We start from the raw sequence: 16,354 nt of genomic DNA on the forward strand, positions 1-16,354 counted from the left end.
CGTTTGAGATTTCCCTAACCATATAACAGTCTGAAGAGTCTGATTTGAGAAAAAAAAAAATACGATGGAACGGGTCACCATAAACATTAGCCATAGTTTGCATACCCTGACGATACTTTGGCGGTATTTCGCGTTGCACGCTAGACACGCTATCTACGATCGAAATGATTGGAAGAAGGATGAGAATATTAAAAGAAGGTTCGTGTGATTACAGTGAAGGAGACGGTGGCAACGTGGTGGCCAATGCTGGAACGGTTATCGAGAAACAGCTGCAGCTTGCTACGGTGCCTGACGTAGGCCTCCTTCACACGTCGTCGTAGTCGCGCTAGCTGCGAGCGCTAGCGATAGCGCGTGTACGCGTGCGCGCTGGCTGTTGGATTGCACGCGGCTGCGCATGCGCGCACGTGCGCGCCAACCCGCCGTCTGTCCATAGTCTGTCAATACGAGGGGTGCTTCCAATCCATTACCACGTGTCAACGAGAGATAAGAAAGGACGAGAAATAACGGAGAAATTCAACGACCAAGAATCGGCTGACTAATACGGGTGCCACGTAATTTCTTCCATCGGCGTAGCGCGAAAATCGAAGATACCCGTCGGCGGAACAAGAGAAAGATAAGAGAGAAACATGACAAGGCAAAGAGGGAAGAGAAAGGGAAAATGTGGAGGAGCGAGTTTAAACGAGTATCTGTAGGCGTAACGATGAAAGCCCGAGACAAGGGTGGAAAAGCGGTAAACGAGGAAACTGATGGCGATAGTTTTGAGGAGGAACCGTGCGTGGAGAACGAGAGGACAGCCGTTTCGGAGGTGTTCACGATACACACGCACCCCGCGTAGGGACCTACGTGCTAATAAGGGGATGGAGCAGGATATTTCAGTCGCGCGTCCACTCCCCACACCACCGACTCCAGTGTTCAATACAAATGGTAACAAATAAATAAAAAGTAACAAATAAACGGTATAAATGAAACGAAGGGAAGAGAATTAAGTCGCGGCGGCTTCGCGAATTAAGAAAGAAAAAAGAAAAAAAAAAAGGAAAAAAAAGAAAAAAAAATACATAAGAGAACGTGGTCGAGCCCTTGCCTCCTGCGATGTTCGCGTACGCGCCATGTCAGCATGGCGGATCGAAGGGGGATCGGCCGGCAACGAAACCAGGGGAATCGTACCAGATAATACTAATTAATTATATTATCGATGTAATTATATCGAGTACACGTAGGCGAAGGTACGCTAAACAAGCAGAACAAGTAAATAAATAAAAGATATTCGTTTTAATGATTATAACACTGCGCGAAAACGGACGAAGCCACGATCGAGCGGAAGAGGAGAACAAGACAGGGGAGAGAAGAACGGAAGGAAAATGGCGATGGTGCTCGCGGTGAGAGGACAGACTTTTGAAGACGATATCGGTAGGTGGTTGCACGGCGAGCAGCTAAACAAACAAAGTGTGTTTCACAGCGGAGAAACAGTATTTTTCACTGAGGACAAATATTCAAAGTACAGCGGCATTAAGTCGCACGTACTTCGATCCGAGAGACCGTTGGTATGCAATTCGTTTTTCGGAGCGTAACACTCTACTCGTACCTGCATACGGATAACACACGAACATGCACGCGCGCGTGCACACACACACACACACACACACACACACACACACAAACACGCAGATATATACATGTACGAAGTTAGTAGCGCGACCACAAGCCACGTTTGTACAATTCCGGAGAATAGGCGCGCGTTGCTCTCGTTCAACCATTAAGTAGCCGTCGATCGTGCACGATTTACGGGCTAAGAGTAACAACACATACAGATAACGCGGAATAACTGCGCCATATGAAGAGATTCGAACGGTGGGATCGTTTCAAGTTTTACGCTACATCGGTGGCCGCGCTTTCCAACGCGATTACATCAAATTGTCGTAGCATTTACAATGGAAAGATAGTTGCACCGATGTTCCTCTAAAGCTTGCGGCGAACGAATCGTTCACCTTCGTGCACGTTCGAGATACGCGCGAATCGGAGAACGAGTCGACTAAAAAGCTCCGCGAACAATTATTTTCGTATGGGCGAATGAGGAATTCCGCTTTGTCGTAGGATGTCGGTGACGCGACGAGTTTGCGAAACCGATAGCTCGAAAAGATAGCGCTTGCACGAAGAAAAGCGACTAGCAATAGGTGGAAAGTTGCGACGAATGGTCGGAAACGTGTCTGCCGATGGTGCGTACTATCGTGTTCATGGTCCCGATCTCGCGACGAGTGTCACCAACTGTGAAGGGACAGAGAGAGAAAGTGGAGTAGTATCGAAAGCAGTATCACGCAGAGATTCAGTTTTAGCGAGGCTAATTTGCCAACATTTTGTAATCGAGTCGCGAATTCGATTTTGTGTTCAGATTGGGGGGCGGAGGAAAATAAAACACAAGACAGAGACAGGAGATAGTGGTAATTGCGCGTTAATGGTTCGATTAAAGCCGATAACTTCCGGGTTTCGTTTCTTTTTCTGTCGCACACGCAGATTTGCCGACTCTCTCGTTTGCGTTCCGGCAAGCAAATTCGCTAAGATTCTTACCCTTTCGGTCGAGCGCGCAGCTGTAAAACATAGAATTATAGAACGGTGATAAAGTCCGTCGTTACACGTATATCGAATAGTTTCGATGAATGCCAAATTGCAAAGCAGTATTTCAAGTTATCTTTACAAATATCGCTCCACTTACAAAACGAACAGACGATCGAAAGGGATGACGAACGACGAGTAACGAGAATCTAATCTCGACGATCAAGATTATTTTCTCTTGCTGGCTTGTTTCGCCGTTATCTTGCAATTACACGTGGGAAAAGTATGAAGCGATCACGGGATTAAAGGACAGTCGCTAGGATAGGAATGCGCAAAAGAGAGGGAGAGAAATACGGCGGTGCGAGAGAAATCGGTACAAGTAGGAAGGAAATAGCGGGGCGAGTTGGTGAAAAACGAATTCATAGGCCAGTCGGTGCTCGATACGAAGCAACAACACTTTCCCTATCTCTTCGCTGTCGTCTCGATGTTTCGCCTCTTTCCCGGTGGAAAAAGCGCATCACAAAATCGCAAAGACTGCCATTTCACCATTCTCAGTAAAAACGAAATAAGAAGAAAAGAACATCGCGTAACGATATCCACGATTATTTCGAGAACATCGTCCATGCTCGAACATTTTCCGCTTAGATCGACCCTTCCAACTGCCGCGTCGTACAACGGGCCGTATCCTTGTGACCGAACGATTCGAGAAACGGTCACGATTGTTTTTGTAAGTCGCGATAGAACCCGTCGATTCGTCAGAATCTATCCGCGTTGAAGTCGCTTACGTAAGTTCGCCGTTCAAGAAAACGTGACGTTTCGATGCCATTAGTGTCCGATTAAACGAAAGGACGAATCGAAAGGTTAATTTCGACGATTCTCTCTTTAGCGACGAGTGAATCGCAACGCGCAATTTTCTCTCTACGTTAAAAAAAAATATATCTCGGCTACCGTTGTACGTACCAGCTGACGGGGCGATATCGTTAATTCTAAACCGATAAACAGACATTTCTTCGAGAAGTCGGAACGCGACCCACACTTATCTCTACGGATAATCGACTACGATGAAGGAGGAAGTCTGACGTTGCAACGCAAAAGTGAACACATTAGATGTAAATTAAAAGCTAATTAAAAAAAAAGGAAAGAATAATATATCGTAACGCGCGATCTATCAAAACAAAATGAACAAAGTAATAAGACGCAAGTAAGCAAAGAAAAAAAAATAAAAAGCGATTCCATTACTCGATTTATTAGATCTTAGATGCGAGTTTTACCGAGGAATATTTCATCTATCTTTTATTAGACGAAACGAGCAAAGGCTAGACGAAGCGAGACTTTCACGTTGTGTACGAAAGGGAGAAAGAGAACGCGAGAATGGTTATGAGAAAATGAAAGTGTAATTGCACGTGAGTTTTTAAGGGAAAATCGAAGAGCGCGTGTCGATGATTCAAAATCGGAAATGCGTGTGAGCGAAGTTCCGTGTGCGTGACGATGAAAGCGAATGATCGAGGAGCGTGTGTAACGAGAAGAGTGAGACAGATTTAAAAAAAAAAAACAATAATTATACAGAGATTTACGTTACGAGCCTTTATTACGATACTTGAACTTTTCGCCTCGCTACTTTAGTTAGAAAAAGGAAAATTTTAAGACGCGCATTATAAATTACCAGCCTAGCTAAATCCAACAAGTGAAAAAATGCAAAATAACTGCGCGGAAGATAAATTTATTATTATTAAAATTAGTACTACTGTTATAAATCTATTAACTAAACATACTATTACTACTATTACTATTATATTACTATTACTACTACTACTACTACTACTACTACTACTACTACTACTACTACTACTACTACTACTACTACTACTACTACTACCACCACCACCACTACTACTACTACTACTACTATACTACTACTACTACTACTACTACTACTACTACTACTACTACTACTACTACCACTACTACTACTACTACTACTACTACTACTACTACTACTACTACCACTACTACTACTACTAGTACTACTACTGCTACTGCTACTATTACTATTACGACAACTACCGCTATTGGTACTGTTAGCACTTCCATTTCCTACTGCTGATACTACTACTACTACTGTTACTACCATCATCACCACTACTACTATTTCTACCACTACTACTGCTGCTGCTAGTGTAACGACTATTATTACTCTTATTATTACTATTACTACTACTATTACTTACTATTGCTATTACTACTACTATTACTACTACTACTGCTTTTGTTGCTACTACCACTACTACTACCATTACCATTACTACTACCATTACCTCTAGCACTACTAATATTACTAGTACTGCTACTACCACTAGTACTACTACTACTAGTTCTACCACCACCACTACTATTACTACTACTACTACTACTACTACTACTACTATTACTAATCTACTACTGCTGCTGCTATTACTACCACCACTACTACTACTATTACTACTACTACTACTACTACTACTACTACTACTACTACTACTACTACTACTACTACTACTACTACTACTACTGCTACTACTGCTACTACTACTACTACTACTACCACTACCATTACTATTACCACTACCTCTACTACTACCACTACCACTATTACTACTACTACTATTACTATTACTATGACTACTACTACTACTACTACTACTACTACTGCTGCTACTGCTACTACTATTACTACCGTCATCGTTACACTACTACTGTTGCATATTATTGCTAACTATCAACAGTAGTGTGGCCATTATTTCCGTTGTTATTATTATCTACGTCTGTTATTATTATTACTACTATTATTGCTGCAACTGCTGATACTACTACTACTACTGCTACGACTACCAATACTGTACGCTGTTACTATTACTATTACTACTGATACTAGCACTAAATACGACTACAACTACTACTGTTACTATCGACGTGAGGAGAAAGATGAATATGGCGAAATGATATTTAGTTAACGAGATGAGAAACTACTCTGTTAGACGGTCATAGCTGTTAGAGGTATAAATAGAGCATAGATAGGTAGCTAGGTAGTTGGTACGGTATCAAGGTATGGTATCGTTACAAGTGGAATTATCGAGTAATCGTTATGAAATTCCCGATTCCTTTTTAGATCAATATGCGAAAGAGGCTGGTTTTGTATGTTAGACTGGATCGGTGATATGCCAACACATATACACACGCACACACATACATACTTTTACAAATACACGAGTTCGAGAAGCCAATGCGTTGTTATTCCGTTCGGTTGCCATCGGCAGACTTTTGTCGTCCGTAAAACTAAAACTTGACAAAGGGAGGATGAGCTTTCACCTCGATCGGGGTTTCGTCGTCGGAGATCGCGGGCCAAAACAAACCTTTCTACGATCGTTTGTACGTTTTCTTAAGAATTTTCAGCTTTTTAACCAACACTCTTTCTCCATTTTGCTTGAATACGCTCGAGGCTGCGTTTCTCTTGAAGCGAGATAACTGCGTCTAGCAAACGAGTCGATTCTCTCTCGGCATGATCAACCACTTCGGCACGTGGTCGATATGGAAAATTGATCGATCTCCGACATCAAGCGTCCCACCTGCCACAAGTCAAACAAACAAACAATCTTTCGAACTTCCATTGCATTCCGTTGCGTCTAGTAACTATTTTGAGAGCCGAAAGACCGATCGAACCAATCAATCCACGTTTAACAACAATAAACAGAACAGAAGAAGAAATGAAGCAAATCAAATCCGTGTTAATTAAGATCCTACGATATTTACACTGCGTTCCATTTAGTATTGCACAAGAGTGGCGATGCAACGTAGCGATTCAGCGAGAACGGTATGTCGAGTGCAGGTGGCCGCCGACACCTCGCCTTCTTTTACCTTCTCGACGTAAGCGTAAAAGTCGTTAGCGAGAATGCTGTTCATTTTGTACAACAATCGATGTATATTTCCTCGCGTAGAATAAATGGATGGTATCGCTAGCCGGCAAATGCGAACGAAACGAACGAGCGAAAAAACAACAAAAAAAAAAGAAACAACAGCAAAAAAAAATAAGAAAAAATAATGTTCCTTCGTGCTAGAACCTGCGTGCTTGCAAAAGGATGCCAACTGTTGAACTTGTCGCTCTGCTAAATTCACATGGCTCCACTCCGGCAAATCTTGCATATTACTATTAGTCGGATCGATAGCTGATCGTCGCTCGTCCAACCGTTCCTCTTCGCATCGTCCGGCTTTGGCAACTGGCTGCTGGTGCTAGGAAAAATGTAAAAAGGCAGAGCGAGACTGAGAATGAATGACTGAGAGAGAAAGAGAGAGAGAGAGAGAGACTCAGAAAGGGTGAGATGAAAGTGAGGAGGGGCGTCAGTTGTGAGGAAGGAAGCGTGAAACAAGGAGGACGGGTGACTGAAACGATCGAGACAAAAGAGTCCAGCATGCATTCCAATGTAACTAACTGAAAATTAATCTAGAGAAAGAGAGAGAGAGAGAGAGAAAGAGCTAGACCGCTATGAAGCTAGTTACCTATATTCCGCTGTCGCCGCGTCGTGCCGTAGAGAACGAACAATTTGTTATTAAACTTAATGCTACTTAACGCGAGAAACACGAGATATGCGCACCGTCACGTTCTCTTTTCGCAGCAAGAACGCCGAGTAAGCCGTGGTTTCGCGATCAGCCTGGGCTAGAGCTTACTAACTTAACGAAACAGTTGTACGAATAATTAGCAATGACAGGTTCGTCGAGCATCCCCTGTTACGCTGCATTTGTCATGAACAAATCTCCATCGCTTTTCCATTTGATATTCCTTGATAAAATTGCTCACGGTTACGCGAATAATCGGCGATAAGCTTAAAAGAGTTTCACAGTTTATAAAAAGGAGCGTAGCTCGCGGGAAGAAACTTTGAAAGAAAACAGGGGATGGTCGAGTGATGGTCGCATGGTATATGGCGCGTATTATAGTTTAAAGAAGAAGAATATAGAAAAAAGAAGACCACTCGTAGATCGAGCGAATCACGCTTTCCAGTGATATAGTTAGATATTACAATTGGCGCTAAACGAGGCAACTATCTGATACGCCGTGATAATTTTAGAAACTGAAAGATTAACGTTCGTTGTCAGTAACAGTTACACTGACTTCAGCCAGATCATTATTATTGCTGAATTATTCCAACGAAAACGCCGGATAGCAATTCGTTTCTGCGTTACACGCGCAATATACGTCTATCCGTGTAGAATGAGAGGAAGGAACAAGCAAATAAGAATTATGTACACGTATATTTAAAACGTAACTTGAACGGAGAAGGGAACGAAGGCCGAACTAATTGAAGGAGAAATCTCGCTCGCGACTACATACGAGCAACTGAGAAATCGGTTTTTAACGAGAAAGTAATAAAGTAACGTTGCTACGTACGTTTACGAGCGCATACGTAAATACGTGGAGAGACGAACGGACGAAGAACAGACACCAATAGCAACACGAACAAACAGGAACACATACACACACATGTACACACACAAAACGTGTATACACACAGTGGGCACGAACGATACTTTGATTAAGCTATATTATAGTAGGCCACGCGAGAAACGAAGAAAGCTGAACGGACGAGAAAGAAAGAAGAGAAAGAAAAGAGAAAAAAAGTCCATTGGAAACGAGGGCGGCAATGCGGTGGCGGCTGCCTCTGCCACTCTAGTTGATCGGGATTCGTTTTATTAATTAATTAATTACTGAATTAATTAATTAATCGAGAACTCATTTATATAGTGTGGAGCACTGTTTTAAGTGCTTTTCATTTTTTGGCTGTGTGAAGCTTCAACTGAAGTAATTCAAAGGGGAGAAGAAAAAAAAAATGATGTAATTATCGTATTGGCTTTGCATAATCACTCTCGACAATTTTTCTGACGCAAGGAAAATAAACTAAATAATGAATAACAATATTAATAATAATAGAAATAATAATAATAATAATAATAATAATAATAATAATAATAATAATAATAATAATGATAATGACTTCATAAGTAAAACCGTAAAATACTAGATACGAAAGCCGAATAAAAATATACCTATGCGCGCAGAGAGAGTTATTCAGCAAAGATGAAACCATGATTAATAATAATGAATAATGAATAATAATAATAATAATAATAATAATAATAACAACAATAAATAAGAAGTAATGGGAAATAATAATAATAATAACAACAACAACAACAACAACAACATTAGTACTAATATGTAATAATAACGCTAATACTAATAATAGTAATAATTAATGTGTAATTAAATAACAAGTAATAATAACAATACTAATAATAATAATAAAAATAATAATAATCGATAAGTAATGAACGCTACATCTCCCTCGGTACGTTATACATATTATAATTCCGTATCTCCGTTTGTACGCATTTTAACAAATGAAAACAAGGATTACTACAGGATATATTTAAACGAGCAAAGAAAAAGATGTATAAATAACAAAATACTATACTCTTAACGGTACTAGTTCAGATAAACATCCTGCCGAGTTGCCCCGGGTTACGCTAAGAGCCACCTGGCCTGCATTAAAACAAAAAAGAAAAAAAAAATACTACGTTTATAAGCGCTAAGAAAAGCTAAACCGATCGCCTTACAGAGTGGGACACGATAATAACAGACAACATAAGGAAGATATTTAAAAAAAAAGTCGATTAAACGCGTAAATACTACCGTAAAGTCTCAGTACACAGTCGGCATACACGCGAACACGTACACACGCACACGTTCATACAGGATATAATATACACACACGTACTCGTACGAAACACAAACGCATATAAAAGTAACTTGTATACATACGCGGAAAGGGTATAGAATGATAAAAAAGACAAAAAAGAAAAACCAAAAAAAAAAAACGAAGAGAAAGAAACACATAATAATCTATTTTTCGCCCGAGCAAAGTGATTCTATAACGTAAATTGTATTGTATCGTTAACGAGGGGGAAACGAAAGAAAGAATGGCTAATTTTTCTAACGAACATACCGCAAGCCTCGACAGCAAAACGGTGTCTCTTTTTTTTCTTTCTTTTTTTTTCCTAATCGTCCTCCGTTGACGATGAGAGTTTTGTAAATCTAATCTACTATTTCTATACATTCAAGCGTTTTGTAAGGTGTCGCGCAATTGCAACTGCGAAAGGGTCAAAATACGATAGCACAGCAGAGACCGCGGTCGTCGGCCGATCTCCGCACGAACCTCGTGGCTCGCGTCGAGACCGAGTACATACCGAATCAAAAACAAACGTGTTGTTGAAAGCTTGGCGACATTTCGTCGGCCGCGAACGCGAACTCAAAACACCACCTCTTCGCTTTCCCCTGCATCTAATCCGAATTTTTGTCCAGCGTGCGATCCGCGCGCCCACGCACACCCACGCGCCTCACACTCGCATCATTCTCGCACCGGAATTCGCTTCAACGAGCTGTCTGATTCGACTGCCACTTTTTACTCGCGAGTTGACAGTTTCTCCGCGAACGCGCTCGAGCGTCCAGCCGAACCGCATCCCGCTCGTTCATTCAAATCGCCAATCGACGATGCGCTTCCACGACGCATCCTCCTCTTTGTACAGTTTACAAATACACTTATTCGCGTTCACTTTTTCGCGTGTGGGAAAAAAGAGAAAGAAAGGGAAGAAGGCAAGAAAGAAGAAAACGGAAGGAGGAAGGAAAGAACGAGACATAGGCGTGGTTCAGCTCGACGATCGGATTTCAAATTGATTCCCGTCGATTAATCGCCGCGAACGAACGAAATGCCACGCTTGTTCGATAGAGCGGCAGAAGGCGCGAGATCGGCGGCCGATCGACGCGTTGCGACGCTTAACAATTTTCCTTTAGCTGCTTCTAAAGTGGAAAACAATGGCATAATCGAAACAGTGGACGACGGGAGCGCGAGGAACCGGGAGGCGCGTTTACGCGAGAACGAACAAGATAGCGGGAATGGTTTGAGGTTCGAACGTGCCTAACGAGGCACGGAAACCGAGTTCCGTTCGCAAGCCGGGTACCAAGGCACTCAGGGCAACGATTAATATCGATCAACTTATTTGTACGATGATCTAGGCTATTTACGTTGTATGTCCATGATGCCGGAAAAGATATAAACGATGCATTTGTAGGCATTAAAAAAAAAAGCAAAGTAAATAAATAAGGCGACGCGCGTCGCCTTCTCTAAACGAGATATAACATTTTGAATAAAAAAATAAGTATATAAATATATATGTATATATATATATATATATATATATATATATATATACACACAAATATAGAGATTACGGAGTACATAGGTGGAAATGGAAACTTATTTCCCCCGTGGCTGACTGCTGCGCGCGATTACGAAGCTAAAACAGCGTGATATTCGGTTACTTTTCTACAAAGTAATTTTAATTTTAATTCGCGAAATTGCCTGTGTCGTTGGAAATCTGGCGATAATATTTTCGTTCGAATGCAAACGAAACGCTTGGATCTCGTGACACGAGCTTTGCGTTATCGGTGAATCTTCTAAACGACTTTCGATGCGACGCAATTTGTCTTGCAGCGTATTCGCGTCCACTAGCCAGCCCTATCGTCGTTGCATATACAAGTTTCTACCGTAGTAAATGGAAGCCCGTTTGTCACTGAAAGTAAAAATCACAATAATTGGTTTCTCTCGATAAAGCGAAGAAGAAATGGGCTCTGGGGAAGGAGAAGGTAATAGACGACGCGAACCGTGAAGAGGAGATAAAGGCGTGGTAAAGACGAGATAAGCAGACGCGAGGAAAGTCTTTGAGAAACGATCGAGATACCTACGAGTGTGACTCGTAAGCGAAGATTAATTATATCGGGTGCTCGAAACGAGAGAAGAAGAAGGAAAAGGAGATGATCACGCATAATATTTTTAGAAACTCGCGCGAGATAGGAAGGGAAACGGCGTTACGGTAGTAGGAGGAAACGACAGGAGGGAAGATAGAAGAGAAATAGGCATTCAATGATAAACAGAATTTACTATCTATTTGTCGATTAAAATTCACCAGTCGAAAAGGGAAAAAAAGCGGAAACAATATGAAGGAGAGAAAAAAATGATTACTACTTATCGATTAGCTATAAAACATTATTAAGGGCAGATATGTAGTACTCATATAGTCTATTTGTTAATGTTTCAGATATTTTATTAAATGTTGATATAATGTACTACGACATTCCTTGTTTGTGCCGGAATCCCCGCAATCTAGTGTTTAAACGAAAAGTAAAAAAGCAAAAAAAAAAAGAAAAGAAGAAGAAGATGAACCGAGAAGAGAAAGAGAGAGAAAGAGAGAGAGAGAGAGAGACGATACGTAAAAATGAAACTAAAACAGGAAGGGAAATACAAACGAGAATGCTCCACCTGTGTCAACCGATGTACTTAAACGTTACTCGAATATCGATCGATCGGTTAATCGTTCGTTAAGATGAAAGCAGAATGAAAGAATGCAAAGGAAAAAAAACATCATTGAAACTACGTATATAGACGTACGCATAATTATATTATACATCTCAATAGTTCCCTACACGATGCCTTCGTACAATCGAGTCGGCAATTCGCGTATACACAAGAGATGCAAAAATCGCGCCGATTTACGATAATGGAAGGATAGAAAAAAAAAAAGGTGAATAGGGAGGGGGGAGGGAGGATAGCGAGCGAACGAACTAATTTCCATGAAGAAAAGAGCGGACAAGAAATATTTTATTACGTATATAATGTATACTAGCCATAACGCGCCCGTCAACGAGATCCCCTAACTACTTTTCTATTGGCATGCATTATCTTCGATATCATCGAAACATTCCTTGAGAAAAATTGTAACACGCGACAACGTCCTTTATCCGTTCAATTTTTCACGCGATCGGCGCCAAGAGTTTAGCGGATCGTAAAATATGGCGCGTTGTTTAAACTTAATTCATCGGAAATTCAATTAAACTTTAAATCGTTACGGAATCGTTTGATTTCGATTTCTGTTCGAATCGCGCGTATACCTTTGCGTTACATCGATCTTGAACTAAATCAAATTTCATTCATAACGTTTCTTATTTATTTAATCTTGAAATTGCAGTCTGCAGAAAAATCTGCAGTCATTTGTTGTTGCGATTTAAAATTAAGGAAATTCACTATATTGTGAACATCCGCTAAAACACCGACGAACTTTCCTATGCCTTACTCGATACACGTTGATATCGCTGAATAAGTTCGTTGGGTTGGCCGGTCGTGGAAACGCGATGCACAAAGTGAGACAAAGTTTCTCCGCGAGAGAAGAAAATTGAACGGATGTACGCGTACGGAGCGTTTCTTTTCGCATGAGGGGTTGACTGGCGTTCGTAACGTTAAAATCGCGAACAAAGGCAAAGGGATGAAAGAAGAGAGAAAGGTGGAGAGAATGTGCGAGAGCGATGGAGTTGGAGAGAGCGTTGGAAAGATCATAGGAGGCTCGACAGAGGTACGAGAGGTGTTTACGATAGAAAAATCTTGGTCCGTTGCGCAGCAAGAAGGCAACAGCGATTATGAATATATTTATAGGAACGCGAGACTTTCGTATATGTAGAATCGAAAGGTCACACGGCTGCGCTCACGAATAATTTTGTAACGTTTTATAAATAAATTGGCATATCGACTTTATCAATCGGAAACGAATGAAAGAGAGGAAACCTTCCCTCCGGAAATAAAAAGGAAGAAAAGTCGGAGAAGGAACGAAAGTGGGAGCGAATGCTAGCGAGAGGAAAACGAAAAAAAGAAAGACGCGTAAATAAATTAATTCTCACTTCTCCATCGATGAACGCTCTGCTGGTTTGGAGCTGTAGTCATATCGTTAGTGTATAAGTCTGTATGTGACGATGTTAATTATTGTAATATAAAGAAAAGAGCAAGATGAAAAAGAAAAAACCAAACCATTATTACTACGTAGGAGCATTTCAAATGAAAATTAACGGATGGTGTTTAAAGGAGAACAGAGAAACGGATAACGACGCTATTTGTCTGGTATTACCGGGCATGCCTCAAAATAGATTTTTTATAAATCGCAAAAATCTGTTTCCGACCTTTTTCATTGAATATTCTCATATTCGAGACTTGACTCTCTCCGTTTCTGTTTTTCGCAATGTGGACCGCATTTACTTGAGAAAACGAACGAACGAACGAAAGAGGGAGAGAGAGAGAGAGAGAGAGAGAGAGAAAGTGAGAGAAAGCAACAGAGAGAGAGAGATAGAGAGAGAGAGAGAGAGTGAACGAAACAGAAAGAGTGAAAGGCGGGGCGAATGAGAGAGAGAGAGAGAGAGAGAGAGAGAGGGAGAGAGAGAGTGAGAGTGATAAAATTGGTAATATATGAAAAAGAGAGCGTGAAAACAAATATGAGGAAAGATAAAGTGCATTAGTGCGATCAGAAGCAAAGATGAGGAAAAAATGAATACGGAAAGGAAATGAATGAGAAACAGAATGTGTGTGAAAAATGATAAGACGAGAGAGAAGAAAGAAAACAAGAGAGAGATGAAGAAGCAATCGCACCTCGACCGAATTTAAACCTATAATTTCCTCTCACACCTTTGCGCAGTGTTTTGGGCCTTTCCGTCCAATACGCGATGTACCACTGTCATTATTTATTTAATTTTTGCAATCTACGTACAATAAAATTGTTGTTGCTGAAACGATAAGTGTAAATGTGTATACTGTACATTCAACCTTCGTTTTAAAATCATCATTAAGATCTCACTGGACCAGGATTCTTGCCGTCCTGGCGTGTGTTGTAATTGTACATGTACATATACATGCGTATTTTTTAATATCAGACGGTAATTTACTCGATAATTAGGATCGCTTATTAGAGTATATATGTATGTATATATGCATACATACGTACGTACATAAGATATAATATATATGTACACATATGCATCCGTACATGTGTGTATGTATATGTATACATATATGTACACATATATGAAAAAAAGAAAAATGAGAGCGGCATTCCCGACGCCGATGTCTGCGATGAACGATCTCCGAAAGGAATAAAGCACTTTCACGTAGTATCGTGTTTCTCTTACTGTTTCTCTCACTACCCTTGTATTCCTAATCATTACAGAGATTGATTTCTTAAATGGTATCCGCAGAAATCCAGCTAACGACAAATTCTATTCTTACGAAGTATCGTCGAAAATTTTAACTTCTCGTTTAAAAGTTATAAACTACTCTAAAATCTTTGAACTTTGATACTCGTAGCATTCTTCTTTCAATTACAATGCCTTCTTAATGCTTTGCGCCTTTTACGTTTTAAAGTTTTTATAATATTCGTGTAAATGAATCACATTTGATATCAAATAAAATTATCGTGCGACAGACGAGATACGTTAGTCAATGATCATACTCAGTAAAGCTTTGTATCGTTTCTACGGTTACCGATACAGTAGAAAATAATATTATGATGCCATCTATACTCAGAATTTAAACTATCTATGATTAATTCCTGTGGAATAAAATTCTATAAGATTTCCTATATTTCCTATATTCGTCTACGATTATACCACAGATGAGATATATATAGAATAGACGTGACCATTGACTTCTGTAGATGTGACTGATAGACATGATCGATGGACGTAACCATTGGATGTGACATTGTGACATCATTGACTACCTTGTCGGTGTGATGACATCAGTAATTAAGAACAGAATAGACGTGACATTAAGTGGGACTTTGTATCCCAGGTTCTGAAATACCAGTTTCTAAAAAATTTGAGTATTTCCTACGCCCTCTGCGATTTGCTACAGCCAACACAGGAAATATCACAGATAACTTGTTTTTAATTTCACAGGAAAATTTAGTTTCAATTTAAACCACTACCATAGACGAGGTACAGAAATAGACATGATATTCAATGCTTTCTTAAGCCCCACGTTTTGGAGATCATCTGATCACCCATACCATTTTCGTATCGCATGCGACTTTACCGATTCAGTATAGTGCTGCTGGTTTGAATTAAAAATACATACTCTTGTACGTATGAAATTATAAATAAAATATAGAATAGGATATTCCATAATATAGAATAGGATATCCTACAATCGCAATGGAGTATAGAATTCTATACTTCTACAATACTTCAGAAAGTATTACACACTATTAAAAAATAAGAGACTGTACACACATTACTTACAGTACACATATGTATACGTTACACACTATCAAAATAATTGTAGTTAAATGATTCGTTTAACTAGTTCCAAATTAAATTGTAACTTCATATATCTGAAACAAAAATGTGAATTTTTTAATCTTTTCTATTTTCATCTTCGTATTCTCAAATCAATTATTAATTACATATTATCAAGTGTAGGTACTATGACTCATAAACTTGCAACACAATTTATCGATAACCTAAATAGACGAATTACGCCAAATGTAAAGAAGAAAAAACCAATAAAAAGAGTAAAAAATCACCAAAATCTTGCTTCTGTGGATAAATACATGTACAGTCTATATCAATCTGGTAGATCGGCCTTTCATATGGACCAGCGAGCGCAGACGAACAGAACAACGAGTATGAGAGAATGTCTCCTTTTACCTAGCAACAAAACAATACTTCAACCTCCCGTAATAGTCATCCGCTCGATCATCCCTACAAATAAGACTGTACCACTTACTACTGAGGAATCTGCCATTGATATTAAACATATGTGAGAAACTGTTAAATTTATCCTAAAAACTCTAGAATCTCAACGAAATATTCAGACACTTCCACCATATATACAATGTATTTTTTTATATA

At 39.9% G+C, this 16,354-nt stretch overlaps 1 protein-coding gene across 15 annotated transcripts in view; it reads left to right on the top strand.

Moving 5' to 3' along the window:
- shaker (potassium voltage-gated channel protein Shaker) overlaps window positions 1–9,144 on the top strand; it is a 182,191-nt gene extending 173,047 nt beyond the window's left edge. For all 15 annotated transcript variants that reach the window (XM_069115210.1, XM_069115182.1, XM_069115173.1 and 12 more), the window contains one exon: window positions 215–9,144. The gene's annotated coding sequence lies outside the window, so the exon portion shown is untranslated. The remainder of the gene's footprint in view (window positions 1–214) is intronic.
- Window positions 9,145–16,354: the final 7,210 nt, after the last annotated feature.

Source organism: Bombus flavifrons, chromosome 1, assembly GCF_040668555.2.
Source record: "Bombus flavifrons isolate JBK064 chromosome 1, iyBomFlav1_principal, whole genome shotgun sequence".
NCBI classification, from domain to species: Eukaryota; Metazoa; Arthropoda; class Insecta; order Hymenoptera; family Apidae; genus Bombus; species Bombus flavifrons.